General features: G+C 44.3%; 1 pseudogene; it reads right to left on the reverse strand.

The window, feature by feature from the left end:
- Nucleotides 1–11452: 11452 nt before the first annotated feature.
- LOC137361695 (probable G-protein coupled receptor 139) lies at nt 11453–13581 on the reverse strand (annotated as a pseudogene).
- Between the last annotated feature and the right edge of the window lie 1182 nt (nt 13582–14763).

The raw sequence follows: 14763 nt of genomic DNA on the forward strand, positions 1-14763 counted from the left end.
AGAGGTTTCGGGAAAGAACAGGTAAGTCTCAGTGTTCGCCACTATTGGGGCTGTAAAATCCAGGCCAATATCTCACAGCCCTGTTAGATTTGCTCTCCCTCTGTACAAAATCAAACTACACACACTGTCTTTCAGCACAGAAATACTGCCACCTCATTGAAAGTTAATGAGACTTATTCGAAGTCAGAGACCTGTCCACAATGAACAAGCGAAGACATTAATTGTCCACTTTCAATCTAACTGGGACTGAGGTTCCAACAGAGATGTTTTCTGGAAAATACCTATTGCTGTTTTAAAACTAATGAACAGGAACATCTTATTGCAACTTACAAATAACTGTGGTGATTGTACAGTTCGCCTAGTGGAGATAATTAATCATTTATAAGTATAAGTATAAATAACCAATTGTGGATTAGCTTTATCTTTATGAAAGACATCTGTTTGTTGTTCACAGGTCGCTGGAAATTCTTTATTAACTTCCAATTTGGAGATTCAAAAAGCCGAAACGTTTGTTCATTCTAATATGGCCATGGAATGGCCTCACTCCCAGGAGATCGGAGTCATTTCTGGATCATTCAAAGGCTTCTGCTAATAAAATTATCTAGTGCTAAATTAAACTGATGGTTGTAATTTGTTTTGTTGTAAAAGAAGTGAACTGAAAATTGGAATAAAAAAAAACAGGTAGTGATCGCAGGGAGACTGACTTAAACTTGTGATTGAGTTGATTTTGTGATGCAACCACTGAATTAAAGCTGACTCTGAGCACTGGGCCTGGAAACACTAAATATAAAGGATAAGATATAAATATCAGGCGCAGTTCAGGTCTGGTCAGTGTCAAACCCCCTTCTTTCTTATTTAATAGAGTTGGAAGAGACATGAACTGGAATCAGACGGCCAGAAAGTTTTATAAATAGAAAGGGACAAATATAAGCAGCACCAACTTCCAAATCTGTTGGCTGGTGATGTTTCTGCAGAAAGGGAAATTCAGCATTCTCACTGAACACTTCTTACTGTGGGCAGGACAAGTGAGCAGTTTCTGTAGAGTCGCAGTTATCACGTTCACCTCCAATGTGAAATAAGAGCAGAACAACACAAGAAATAGAAGAAGCAATTGGACATTCAGCCCCTCGAGCCTGCTTCAAAATTCAATAAGATCATGGCTGATCTGATTGTGATCTTAACTGCACTTTCCTTCCTGCCCCCATAACCCTTGACTCCTTTGTCAATTAAAAATCTGTCTAACTCAGTCTTGAATATATTCAATGACTTAGCCTCCACGACTCATTGGGGAAGAGAATTCCAAAGATCAACAACCCTTTGAGAGAAGAAATTCCTCCTCATTGCCGTATTAAATGGGAGACACCTTAATTTGAAACTGTGCCCCCAGTTCTAGATTCCCCCATGAGGGGAAACATCCTCTCATCATCTACCCTGTCAAACCCCCTCAGGATCTTATTTGTCTCAATAAAATCACCTCTCAATCTTCTCAAATCCAATAAGTATAGGCCCAACCTGCTCAACCTTTCCTCATAAGGTTAAACCCCTCATACTAGGAGCCAGCCTAGTGAACCTTCTCTGAACTGCTTCCAATGTAAGTATGTCCCTGTTTAAATAAGGTGTTCAAAACTGTACACGGTACTCTAGGTGCAGTCTCACCAATGCCCTGTGCGGTTGTATCAAGACTTCCCTGCTTTTATATTCCATTCCCCTTGCAATAAATGCCAACATTACATTTGCCTCTCTAATTACTTGCTCTACCTTGCTGACTTTTTGTGGTTCATGTGCAAGGGCACCCAGGTTCCTCTGCGCCATAGCATTCTGCAGTCTCTCTGTGTATGAGAGAAAGCTATGAGAGAAAGCTAGCTAGCTTTCTCTCATACATTATGAGGGACATGGACAGGGTGGATAGGCAGCAGCTGTTCCCCTTAGTTGAAGGGTCAGTTCCGAGGTGTCACAAGTTTAAGCTGACGGGTAGGAGGTTTAAGAGGGATTTGACGAAGAACGTTTTTACCCAGAGGGTGGTGACAGTCTGGAATGCCCTGCCTGGGAGGGTGGTAGAGGCGGGTTGCCTCGCATCCTTTAAAAAGTACCTGGATGAGCACTTGGCTCATCATAACATTCAAGGCTATGGGCCAAGTACTGGCAAATGGGATTAGGTAGACAGGTGAGGTGTCTTGAATGCACCGGTGCATACTCGATAGGCCAAAGGGCCTCTTCTGCATTGTATTATTCTGTGATTCTATGTATAAATAATATTCTGCTTTTCTAGTCATCCTGCCAAAGTGGATAACCTCACATTTTCTCACATTCTACTTCATTTTCTAATGTTTTGCCCACTCTCTCAACCTATCTAAATCCCTTTGCAGACACTGTCTATCCCCCTCACAACTTTCTTGCCTACTTATCTTTGTATCTTCCTCAAATTTGGCTACCATATAGTCGGTGCCTTCATCCAAGTCATTGATGTAGATTATAAATAGCTGAGGCCCCAGCACTGATCCCTGTGACATTCCACTAGTTATAGTTTGCCATCCTGAAAATGACCCATTTATCCTGACTCTCTGTTTCCTATTAGTTAGCCTGTGCTCTATCCATGCTAATATATCGCCCCCCTATGCCATGAGCTCTTATCTTGTGTAGTTACCTTTTTTGTGCCACCTTATCGATTGGCTTTTCGAAATCCAAATCCACTACACTTACTGGTTCCCCTTTATCCACCCTGCTTGTTACATCCTCAAAGAACTCGAATACATTTGTCGAACTTGACTTTCCTTTCACAAAACTATGTTCACTCTGTTTGACTGTATTGTGATTTTCCAGATGTCCAGCTAATACTTCCTTAATAATAGATTCTAGCATTTTCCCAATGATAGACATTAAGCTAACTGGCCTATACTGTCCAGCCTACTGTCTCTTTCCTTTCCTGAACAGAGGTGTTACATTTGTGGTTTTCAATTTGCTGGGACCTGTCCAGAATCTAGGGAACTTTGGAAAATTACAATCAATGCATCTACTATCTCTGCAGCCACTTCCTTTAAGACCCTCGGCTGCAGTTATCAGATCCAGGGGACTTGTCAGGTTTTAGTTCCATCAGTATTCCCATTTCTTTTCCTCTAGTGATAGTGGTTGTTTTAAGTTCCTTCCTTCCTTTTGCCTCCTGATTTTTTTCTATTCTTGGGGTACTATTCATGTCATCGACTGTGAATACAGATACAAAATACTTGTTCAAAGCCTTTGCCATTTCCTCGTTTCCCATTATTAATTCCCCAGTCTCACCCTGTAAGGGACCATTGCTCACTTTAGCTACTCTTTTCCTTTTCATATATTTGTAGAAGCGTTTACTGTCTGTGTTTATATTTCTAGCTAGCTTTCTCTCATCCAATTTCTCTCTCTTTATTATTTTTTCGTCATCCTTTGTTGATTTATAAAATGTTCCCAATCTGCTGGCCTCCTGCTAATCTGCAGCATTGGATGCCTTTTCTTTCAATTTGATACCATCCGTAACTTCCTTAGTTAGCCACGGATGTTGCAGCCTTCTGGTTTGGGAAGTTCCATAATTTGAACTGGGTGGGGACATAATATATGATTTTTTTTCCACTCTGGCAATAGCCCGGTGTCATAAGTAATTAACATTTTAGACCAGATTCCTAAAGTATAATGTGTAAAATGTGATAAAGTTAACTGTTCACCACATGAAAAACAAACAATAAATGATTGATGTTTCGTTTCTCCCTCAGCAAGACGAGAGCAACATAATGCGGATTCTGGAACTCTGAAACTAGAACAGAAAATGCTGCAAACACTCAGCAGGTCTGGCAGCATCTGCGGAGAAATAAATTGAGTTAATGGGTCAGGTCGTTTACCCTTCGTCAGAACTCCCTCAGCAATAATTTATTTCATTTCAAAATCAGGCTATCAGTTCATTAATGATGTTTCTAACAATTGTTTTCTTCACATGAGCTGCTGAAATTAATTAATATAACTTAACAACTGTGTTTGCTAATTCAATTTTCTGATGAGAAACTGAACCTGGATCATAGTTGCGAAAATGCCAAAAGCGAAGCATGAGATAACCAGGTAACACTGTAAAAATATCTGGGTAATGCTGTCTACCATTGAATCCATCTGTATTGGGTATCAATTTATCGAATGTCTTCACACCCTTACTTGAATAAGGGTGTCACATTTGCCACTCGCCAATCCTCTGGCACCTCCCCTGTAACTAGGGAAGATTGGAAGATTATGAAAAGCTCCTCTGCTATCTCAAACCCCTCTTCCTTTATCAATCTGGGATGCAAGCTCTCTGGCCCAGGATACTTATCCACTCTAAGCATAGTCAGCATTTTCAGTACATCCTGCCTAAAAATTTTAACCCCATCCATTACCTCTACCATCTCTGCTTCGACCGATATTTTGTCAGCATTCTCTTCCTCAGCAAAGACTGATACAAAGTACTCATTAAGGATTTTAGCCTTGCCTTGTGCCTCTAATAATATACCATCCTCTTTGTCCCGAATAGGCACCACCCCACCTCTTACCACCCATTTGTTATTTACATGCCAGAAGAAGATTTTTGGGTTCCCTTCATGTTGACTGCCATTCTATTCTCATATTCTGTCTTTGTCAGTCTTACTTTCCACCTCTTCTCTCAACTTATAGTATTTAACATGGTTCTCACTTTAACAATTCACCTGCTATTCATCAAGCACCCTCTTTTTTTGTTTCATCATATTTTCTATCTCTCTCATCATCCAAGGATCCCTGGCTTTGGTTTCCCCTAACTTTTGCCCCTATTGGAATGACCCTAGTCTATACCTGAAACATCTCCTCCTTAAAGATCACCCTTTGCTCTGTTACAGATTTTCCTGTCAGTCTTTGGTTCCATTTTACCCTGGCGAGATCCCTCCTCATCCCATTGAAATTAGCCCTTTGCCAATGTAGATGTTCTAGTTGAGATTGTTCCTTGATCTTCACCATTACTTGTCTGAGACTTCTGATACAATGATCACTGTTGCTCCCCCAGAGACACGTGGTCCACCTCATTCCCCAGCACCAGATCTAGCAATATCTCCTTCCTAGCTGGACTGGCACCACACTAGTCAAGGAGGTTTTCCTGAATACATTTCATAAATTCCTCTCCCTCCTCACCCTTTATTCTATCATTATCCCAATTGATATTGGGTAATTAAAGTCCCCCAGTATCACTAATCCATAGTTCTTGCACACCTCTGTCATTTCCCTGTAGATTTGCTCCTCGATCTGTCTACATAGATTTTAAAAAAATTTTCCAATATATACTTTATTCATAAAAATATGCAAAAATTACATTCCCAAACAGTTTGAAACAGCATCAAGTAAAAAAATACAAACAGTGCAACGGTGATCAGTTTCCTTCTACACAATCATGAGTTGCCTCACAACTCTTCCACTTCATTGTCATGCCAACTACATTTTTACATTTACAGCACACAAATTTCCCGATACAGCTCGAGGGGTTTCCCATGGATCCAGCCCCTCAGTTCAGCTTGCTGGGTAGTCCTTACACTGTGGTCTTTCCCCATTGAGCCTTTGCTGCGGTTGCCCAAGCTTCAGTGCGTCCCCCAGCACGTAGTCCTGGACCTTGGAATGTGCCAGTCTGCAACTTTCGGTCGTGGACAACTCTTTGCGCTGGAAGACCAGCATGTTTCAGGCAGACCAAAGGGCGTCTTTCACCGAATTGATAGCCCTCCAGCAGCAGTTGATGTTTGTCTCGGTGTGCGTCCCTTGGAATAGCCTGTAGAGCACAGACTCCTGTGTTACAGAGCTGCTTGGGATGAACCTCGACAAAGACCTCTGCATCTCTTTCCACACCTGCTTTACGAAGACACATTCCAGGAGGAGGTGGGCGACCGTCTCTTCCCCACCACAGCCACAGCGGGGGCATTGTGCGGAGGGGGCGAGACTTCGGGTGTGGATGAAGGATCTGACGGGGAGGTCCCTTCTCACCATCAGCCAAGCTATGTCTCGGTGCTTGTTTGAAAGTTCTGGTGATGAGGCATTCCGCCAAATGACTTTGACGGTCTGCTCAGGAAACCAACCGACAGGATCCAACGTCTATCAAAGAGATAGATTGGAGAGTTGGGCAGAGAAATGGCAGATGGAGTTCAATCAGGGCAAATGCGAGGTGATGCATTTTGGAAGATCCAATTCAAGAGTGAACTATACAGTAAATGGAAAAGTCCTGGGGAAAATTGATGTCCAGAGAGATTTGGGTGTTCAGGTCCACTGTTCCCTGAAGGTGGCAACGCAGGTAAATAGAGTGGTCAAGAAGGCATACGGCATGCTTTCCTTCATCGGACGGGGCATTGAGTACAAGAGTTGGCAGGTCATGTTACAGTTGTATAGGACTTTGGTTCGGCCACATTTGGAATATTGCGTACAGTTCTGGTCGCCACATTGTCAAAAGGATGTGGATGCTTTGGAGAGGGTGCAGAGGAGGTTCACCAGGATGTTGCCTGGTATGGAGGGCGCTAGCTATGAAGACAGGTTGAGCAGATTAGGATTATTTTCATTAGAAAGCCGGAGGTTGAGGGGGGACCTGATTGAGGTGTACAAAATCATGAGAGGTAAAGACAGGGTGGATAGCAAGAGGCTTTTTCCCAGAGTGGGGGTTTCAATTACTAGAGGACACGAGTTCAAAGTGAAAGGGGAAAAGTTTAGGGGGGATATGCGTGGAAAGTTCTTTACGCAGAGGGTGGTGGGCACCTGGAACGCATTGCCAGTGGAGGTGGTAGATGCGGGCACGATGGAGTGTTTTAAGATGTATCTGGACAGATACATGAATGGGCAGGAAGAAAAGAGATACAGAACCTTGGAAAATAGGCGACATGTTTAGAGAGAGGATCTGGATCGGCGCAGGCTTAGGGCCGAAGGGCCTGTTCCTGTGCTGTAATTATCTTTGTCCTTTTTGTTTGTCTCCTTTTCCCGTAGGGTCTTGAGGACATTCTGTGCAGACCACTGCCTGAGGGACCGGTGGTCAAAGGTGTTTTTCCGCAGAAACTGCTCCACGAAGGATAGGTGGTAAGGCACGGCCCAACTGCATGGAGCGTTCCGCGGCAATGTGACCAGGCCCATCCTTCGCAACACCGGGGACAGATAGAACCTCAGCACGCAGTGACACTTGGAGTTTGCGTACTGGAGGTCTACACACAGCTTGATGCAGCCGCACACAAAGGTGGTCATCAGGATGAGGTCCACGTTGGGTACATTTTTCCCGCCCTTATCCAGAGATTTGAACATCGTGTCCCTCCGGATCCGGTCCATTTTAGATCCCCAGATGAAGCAGAAAATGGCTCGGGTGACTGCCACAGTGCAGGAGTGGGGTATGGGCCAGACCTGCGCCACGTAGAGCAACAACGTGAGCGCCTCGCACCTGATGACCAGGTTCTTACCCACAATGGAGAGAGATCGCTGGCCCACATGCCCAACTTTTGTCGTACCTTGGCTACCCGCTCCTCCCAGGTTTTGGTGCACGCCCCGGCCCTTCCGAACCATATCCCCAGCACCTTCAGGTAATCTGACCTGACGGTGAAGGGGACAAAGGATCAGTCAGCCCATTTCCCAAAGAACATGGCCTCGCTCTTGCTGTGGTTAACTTTGGCTCCCAAGGCCAGTTCGAACTGGTCGCAAATGCTCATCAGTCTGCACACGGACATCGGATCCGAGCAGAAGATGGCGACGTCATCCATCTGCAGGGAAGTTTTAACCTGAGTGCCTCTGTTGCCTGGGATTGTCACCCCTCTTATGCTCGCATCCTTCCTAATAGACTCAGCAAAGGGTTCAATCCATCAAACAAACAAGACCGTGGAGAGAGGACAGCGCTGTCTGACTCCAGATTTGATCGGGAAACTTTCCGATTCCCACCCCTTGATTGAGACTGCGCTACTGATATTTACGTAGAGCAGTTGGATCCAATTGCAGCTTCCCTCCCCAAACCCCATTTTGGAAAGCACATCCATCATGTATGTGTGCGATAGCCTGTCAAAAGCGTTCTCCTGGTCCAGGCTAATGAGGCAGGTGTCCAACCTCCTGTCCCATACGTTGGCGATCGTATCCCTGAGCAGCGCGAGACTATCAGAGATCTTCCTGCCGGGTACAGTACAGGTCTGAATCACCAACTCCAGAGCAGATTTGACTCGACTGGCTATGAATTTGGACAGAATCTTGTAGTCAACATTAAGCAGTGAGATAGGCCACCAATTTCTGATTTCAGACCTCTCCCCCTTCTGCTTGCAAATGAGAGTGATGATGCCTTTCCTCATGGATTCTGACATGCTGCCGGCCAGGAGCACACTCTCGTATACTTCCAGGAGGTCCGGGCCGACCCAGTCCCACAGGGCCCAGTACAACTCGACCGGTAAGCCGTCGCTTCTGTGAGTTTTTCTCGTCTCGGTATCTCTCTACTTGGATGCCTACAGAATACCCCCAGTTGTGTCATCAGACACTTTTTGCTTCTCAACTATGGCCAAATAGATTCGGTCCTTGCCCCCTCAAGGTGATCCTCTTTCCAACTAAAATGTCTTCCCTCATCTGTACTGTCACCCCATCTCCCTTTTATCCTTCCCTAACTTTTCTGAACTCTTTGTCTCCTTGAATATTAAGTATTCAGTCCTCACCATTTTTAAGCAGCAAGTATTAAGCAGCAGTTAGCTGCAAAAAGACTGATTAATCGGAGCAGTGGGTCTGGGAAATAAAAAGCCAACACCCTGTAAAACAGAACTCCAAGATTCAGTTTAAATAAAGTGCTGAACTAACAGAGTGGAAGTTAGATGAGATTTCAATTAAATTTCAATTCACTGAATCTAAACAAGGTTTAAAGAAGTGAATCTGCCAGGAATGGAATCTTTGTGCCTGTCTCTCTGAGCTTGTGGTGCAATGTCTAAGTCCCATTCATAAGATTGCACATTCACATCATGTGAGGCACAATTTCCTGGATTTTATATCAGAGCAGCTTTCGATGTATGTGGATGTTCGTGCAATGTTGAATTTAAAAATCTATTTTAATAGATTGTCGTCCTCTTTTCCAGTTCCTTTTGATTTCCGCATTCAGATTTTATTGCACACAGTTTTATAACCGAACAATGTTTCAGGGATGTGGTGTGTCCATCGTTTGTACATTAGCTCTGTCACCCAGTGGGAGAAGCAAAACACAAATCGTCCAGCATGGGGCTCAAACCCACACCCAGCTCTGTCTGTGCAGTTGCTTAGTTCCGTTGGTTTGAGTGCAGTGTTCATAACAGCAAGGTTGAAGATTTGATCACTGTGTGCACCATCAGAAATTTCCGCCCAGAAGCAGGGGTTTTTTCTGCAAGCCATGAACTGGCTTCCTCTAAATTCCCAAGTTTATTAATAAATCCTCTTACAAAAGCCCCGAAGTGATATATTCCTCTCACTGATGATAATAATAGTCATATGCTTACCTCTTTTTACCTTCCAAACATTGGCATCCATCTTGCTCAGCATTTATTTCTCTCTCCTTTTTATTTTCCAATAAACATTTTATTTCAATTATTTATGAGGGAAGAAATGAACAGAAGAGATTTTCTGCAATGGTACCAGGTGTAAGACAGTTTTACTAAAATTTACCCCATGTCGAAGCTTGATCATATTTGCTGTCATACCCTGTGAAGAGGCAGTGAACTGTAATGACAGAAGGATTTCTTGTTTTTAATTTAAGTTGGCTGATCTGAGGCCGGAACAGCAAGGAACCAGATAACGCTATTGAGAAGGTGCAACAACGTTCCAATTAAAGGAGATATCCATCCAAATTAATGAGCCAAGATGCTTTGAGAAGTCCCACGAGAGTGAGATCACACAGAACTTCTTCAGTAAAATACCTTTATCTGGAAGTTGTCCTGTTCAAAGGATGAACTTACAAGAAATCTGCAACCCCCAAATGTTGCAGCTGTTCTTCACATGATGGAAAATCACTAAAGGAGGTCTAATGAAGATGGACAGCATCAGGGTGGGCTTTCTCAAAGAAAGGGGTCGCAATGAGGGTGGAAATTTTGGTGTAAGACAAATACCAATTGGACAATAAGCCACTGTCAGTATGATGTCTTGTCCCTCCCTAAAATTAAAGGATAAACTTTGGTTTGCAACTGAAGGAGAAGGAGTGATGGTTCGTTGCCAGGAAATGACAATCAATGTGTTTAGTTTAGTTATACAGCACAGAAATAGGCCCTTCGGCCCACCGAGTCTGTGCCGACCATCAACCACCCATTTACACTAATTCCATATTCCTACCACACCCCCACCTATATTTCCCTCCCACCTGCCTATACTAGGGGCAATTCATAATGGCCAATTTACCTATCAACCAGCAAGTCTTTGGCATGTGGGAGGAAACCGGAGCACCCGGAGAAAACCCACACACAGACAGGGAGAACTTGCAAACTCCACACAGGCAATACCCAGAATTGAACCCGGGTCGCAGGAGCTGTGAGGCTGCGGTGCTAACCACTGTGACACTGTTGACCACTCTTGGTTGATTGTATATATTTCATTTGCTTCATGTTTTGGGAATAAATAATTATAAGTGTTCAGTGATCCATAGAAGAATAAAGCATTGTATTGCATGGTGTTTAGCCATCTGGGGTAATTCAACAAATTTTGATATCTGACTCAGTGTGTTGAGTGTATTCCATTATTCATGTAATTCTCGTCTCTGAACCAGAATAAGGAGAGTAAAAAGTTCAACACACTGCCTCAATACTGTCCCTCCGACAGTGTCACATTCCTCCAGTACTGACCCTCCAACAGTGCAGTGCTCCCTCAGTATTTCCCCACTGACAGCGCAACCCTCCCTTATTACTGACCATCCAACAAGGCAGTTCTCCCTCAGTACTGCCCATTCCACAGTGCTGTACTCCTTCAGTACCAACCCTCAGACAGTGCAGTGCTCCCCCAGCATTGACCCGTGACAGTGTGTGCACCCTTTGCAATAACGCTCTGATAGTGCAGCACTCCCTCTGTATTAACCCTCTGACAGTGCAGCAATCAGTACTGACCCTCCAAAAGTGCAACACTCTCACAGTACCGGGTACCCCGCGTTGTGGGGAGGAGTGTCTGTTTGTGGTTTTGTGGCTGGAACCCGAGAACTGTGAGTCGGAGGCGATAGACCCTCCCCCTCTCCGCTGGGGTCATCTGATCTCGATTCCTGAAGAGAGAGAATTATCCACAATATCTGCTAACATGGGGACCAGGAAGGTACTCGGCGCTATCCATCCGAGCAGCCGTCAAGTTGAGGCACCAGATCTGTTGGCTCATGTGCCAAGCCCGGCCCTGCTCCCTCGCCCCGGGTCCTATCTCCCAACTCCAGCTCCTCGACTGCACTTGTCCAGATGTGAATACCCCCCACCCCACCCCACCCCTTCATGGACTGTAAATACTAGTACCCGCCTCTAAGCTGCTCTCAGTTTTGTTTATTAATTAATTGAATAATTGACGTAACTGGATATTTCACCACGCTCATGAGCTGCTTTCTGAACTTGGACAGAGTCACCCCATAAATAAACGTGTTTGTGCAGCAACTTAATAGCTGCAGCATATATCCGACTTGTCCAAATATATATTCAATATCATTCTAATCTCCGGGATCTGTTCCTGTAATGTTATAATATAAGAAATCTACAATCGTCAGCAACCACAGAAGTATGAAGCTGCCGGATATGGTGAATAGTAAAATCACAGACTTCCTTCTGCTCTCCATCTCTGGGTCACTGCGATTCTCTCCCTTGCTCTGACTCCTCAGTCCCTTACGGACTCGGCTGGCCACTAAAATGTGTCTGACTGTCAGCGCATTGAGCAACAGAATTAAAGCAAATGGGAGCAATGGGGTTAAAACTGTATCAAACCAGTCAAATCCCATCCATCCAGGCTCAGTATAACAGATTGGCTTTCTGTCACAGAACCATGGTACATTGTCGACTACCTCTTTTGGTTTATATATAAAGTAAAAGGGGATGTTTTTTAAACAGAGCAGAATGCAGTTTGTTGCTAGAACCACAGCCGCAGTTTTCTCGGTGCAATATTTAGTTTTCAGCTTCTGGCAACAAATAGCCACAAATCGATCAAAGGACAAAGTGATGGTGAACCAGACAGAACAGTCTGTGGCTGCACGAAGCAGGACATGTGATAACATTACACACAGGGGTGATGTTCAGGAAAGATCCTGGGAAATAATAATAAGTGATTCGCCACAGTAGGACCTCAGTAATAATGACCAGTAGATCTGCCATCGCCATGCCTTCCAGGTAGCGAGTGGTGCAGGTGGAGAGTCCGCACTTTCCCCGAGACAGGATCACAATCGCCAGTAAATTAACTGTAATAGAGAGAAGGGAAAAGAGACTGGAAATTACTGATCAAACATTCTCTGTGTCTGAACCCAGACAATAAGGGCAGAATTTTAGCACCAAAAACAGGCGGGTAGGGTTGGGTCAGAGGTTAAATTTTTAAAATCTCAACCTAACCCCAACCCACTTCCTACCAGCCCAAATATGGGTTTAACTGAGTCAGGACAGGGAGCGGAGCAGACAGCTACTCCAAGGAGGTGGGTTAGTAATTTAAATATTTAATGAGTCTGGAAGTCTCTGATATAATTTGTTTTCCAGGTTTAACTGTGTCCGACCGGGTTTCCCAGGCCTCTGGAAAGCAGCAGCTGAAGAGAGTGTAGCACAGTTTCAGGGAGATGGTAAGTGTCTTTACAGCGCTGCTTGTGGGCCAGGAAGAGGAGGAGTTCATCCCTCTGCTCTCCCCAAGCTCCCCATCATCAGGGAATCAGACATCTCATACAAGGGCCCCCAGGTCACGGGATCAGATATCCCATTCCCCGGGATCAGGTATTCCATCCCTCCCTCACCAAAATCAATCATTCTCCCCTGGATCGGACAACCCACATCCCGAGATCAGACACCCACATCTCCACCCGAATCAAACACTCTTTCCAAGATTGGACCAGCCGTATCCTTGGATCAGACACTCTTCCACATCTGGATCAGCACTCACCCCAGGATTGGACAACCCCCATCCTGGATCAGATACTCTCCCTGGGATCAGATCACTGCCTGCTGTATGATTGCTTCCTTCAGCAATAAGGTGCCTAACAATCTTGAGTGGTGATTAAATTGTGGGCACTTTATTTTTAAGTAACAGGTTTACAATAGCCCTCGAGAATACACAAGTGACTCGGTGACTAACACAACTCCAACTGAACTATTGCCTGTTGGTTGATGTTACTTCCTGTAATGATGTGTGAAGTACCCACATTGTTAAAGTGATATTACAACACCTCCATCCCGGGGGTGCCAGAAATGCTTTGGCCTGGACTGGTGGCTCATGAGGGTCACTTGGGAGCTGTTGGTATGAAGCAAAATTTACGAACCAAAGTACGGTAGCCAGGGATAGAAAGCGGTGTGGAGCTGTTTGTCAAAACATGTTATGGGTGTCAACTTGTCAGTAGATCCAATCCACCAGAAGCGGTACGCAGTACACTGCTACCAGCTGGACCACGTGAGGGTGTAGCAGTTGAATTCTTAGGTCCATTTCCGTCAGGAGAGTCCATACTAGCGGAGATTGAATATTACAGCATTTATTAAGAGTATGTGGCAATGAAGTCTATAACAGCAGAGAGAACGGTGTTTACATGACTGAAATATTTGCAAGGCCTGGCTCATCAGTCACTTTGTTTTCAGACAATGGGCCACAATTCATTTCACAGACCTTTGCAGATAACATGCATATCACAGGCAGACACATGGGGAAGTGGAAAGACAAAAACCAATCGTTATAGAAATGGATCAGGATTGCTCAGGCTGAGGGAAAAGACGAGAAGGAGGTGTTGTTATCATATGTGGTCATATATAGAGCAACTACACACACAACAATGGGAGTTATTATTTGGATGCCAAATAGGTACCAGGATATCAGAGCTGAGGGACGTTAGAGCTCATCAGAATGTTTGTGATCATGATGCTGCGAAAAAATGTGCTGCAAAGTTTTGTGCAGATCACAGGAGGAGAGCTAGACAGTCTGATATGACGCCAGGTTTTGAAGTATTGCTTAGATGGGAGAGTCCAAGTAAGATGGATACGCCATATTATCCCAAGCTGTACAATGTTATTGTCAGGAAAGGAAACAGTGTGACTGCGCAGTCGCCAGAAGCTGTACGGTATGACAGAAATTATTTATGCATTATAAAGTATCTTGGTGACAAAGACGCAACAGCAGATGAACCAGATGTAAGAGCTGAGGCAAAGCTGACAGAAGTCCAAGCCAGTGATGCTGTTGGCAAGCAGACAGCTTGTTACCCAAAGGGAGAAACATTGGTTCCAGAGGGGCTGACGACACTCCCTCATCCTGATGTGTTGACCAGAGTTCCTAAGCTAACAGCAAGACCACGGTGTGAGAGGAGGGCATCAAGGCGATATGAAGATTTTGTGTTTGTGTTGTTCAAAATAAAAAGGTGTACGCCGAAAGCTGCCCTTGAAAATAAATGTTATTGAAGAAATTCATTTACTCAGTACGTTAGTAATATAATGATTTGTTAAGTTTGTTTATAAATTTTGTTACTGTATTTTGGAAGTTCAGCTACATTCATCAAGCAGGAAAAATCATGGTCATGTTTCAGTCTGATAAGGGAGGAATGTCATCGTTTTATGTATGGACTTCAATATTAGAGACTGAACAGTACTTGGAAGTGAAACTGAAAGGAACTCAGTGTTTTAG

The sequence above is a fragment of the Heterodontus francisci genome, unplaced genomic scaffold (assembly GCF_036365525.1).
Source record: "Heterodontus francisci isolate sHetFra1 unplaced genomic scaffold, sHetFra1.hap1 HAP1_SCAFFOLD_91, whole genome shotgun sequence".
Taxonomy (NCBI): domain Eukaryota; kingdom Metazoa; phylum Chordata; class Chondrichthyes; order Heterodontiformes; family Heterodontidae; genus Heterodontus; species Heterodontus francisci.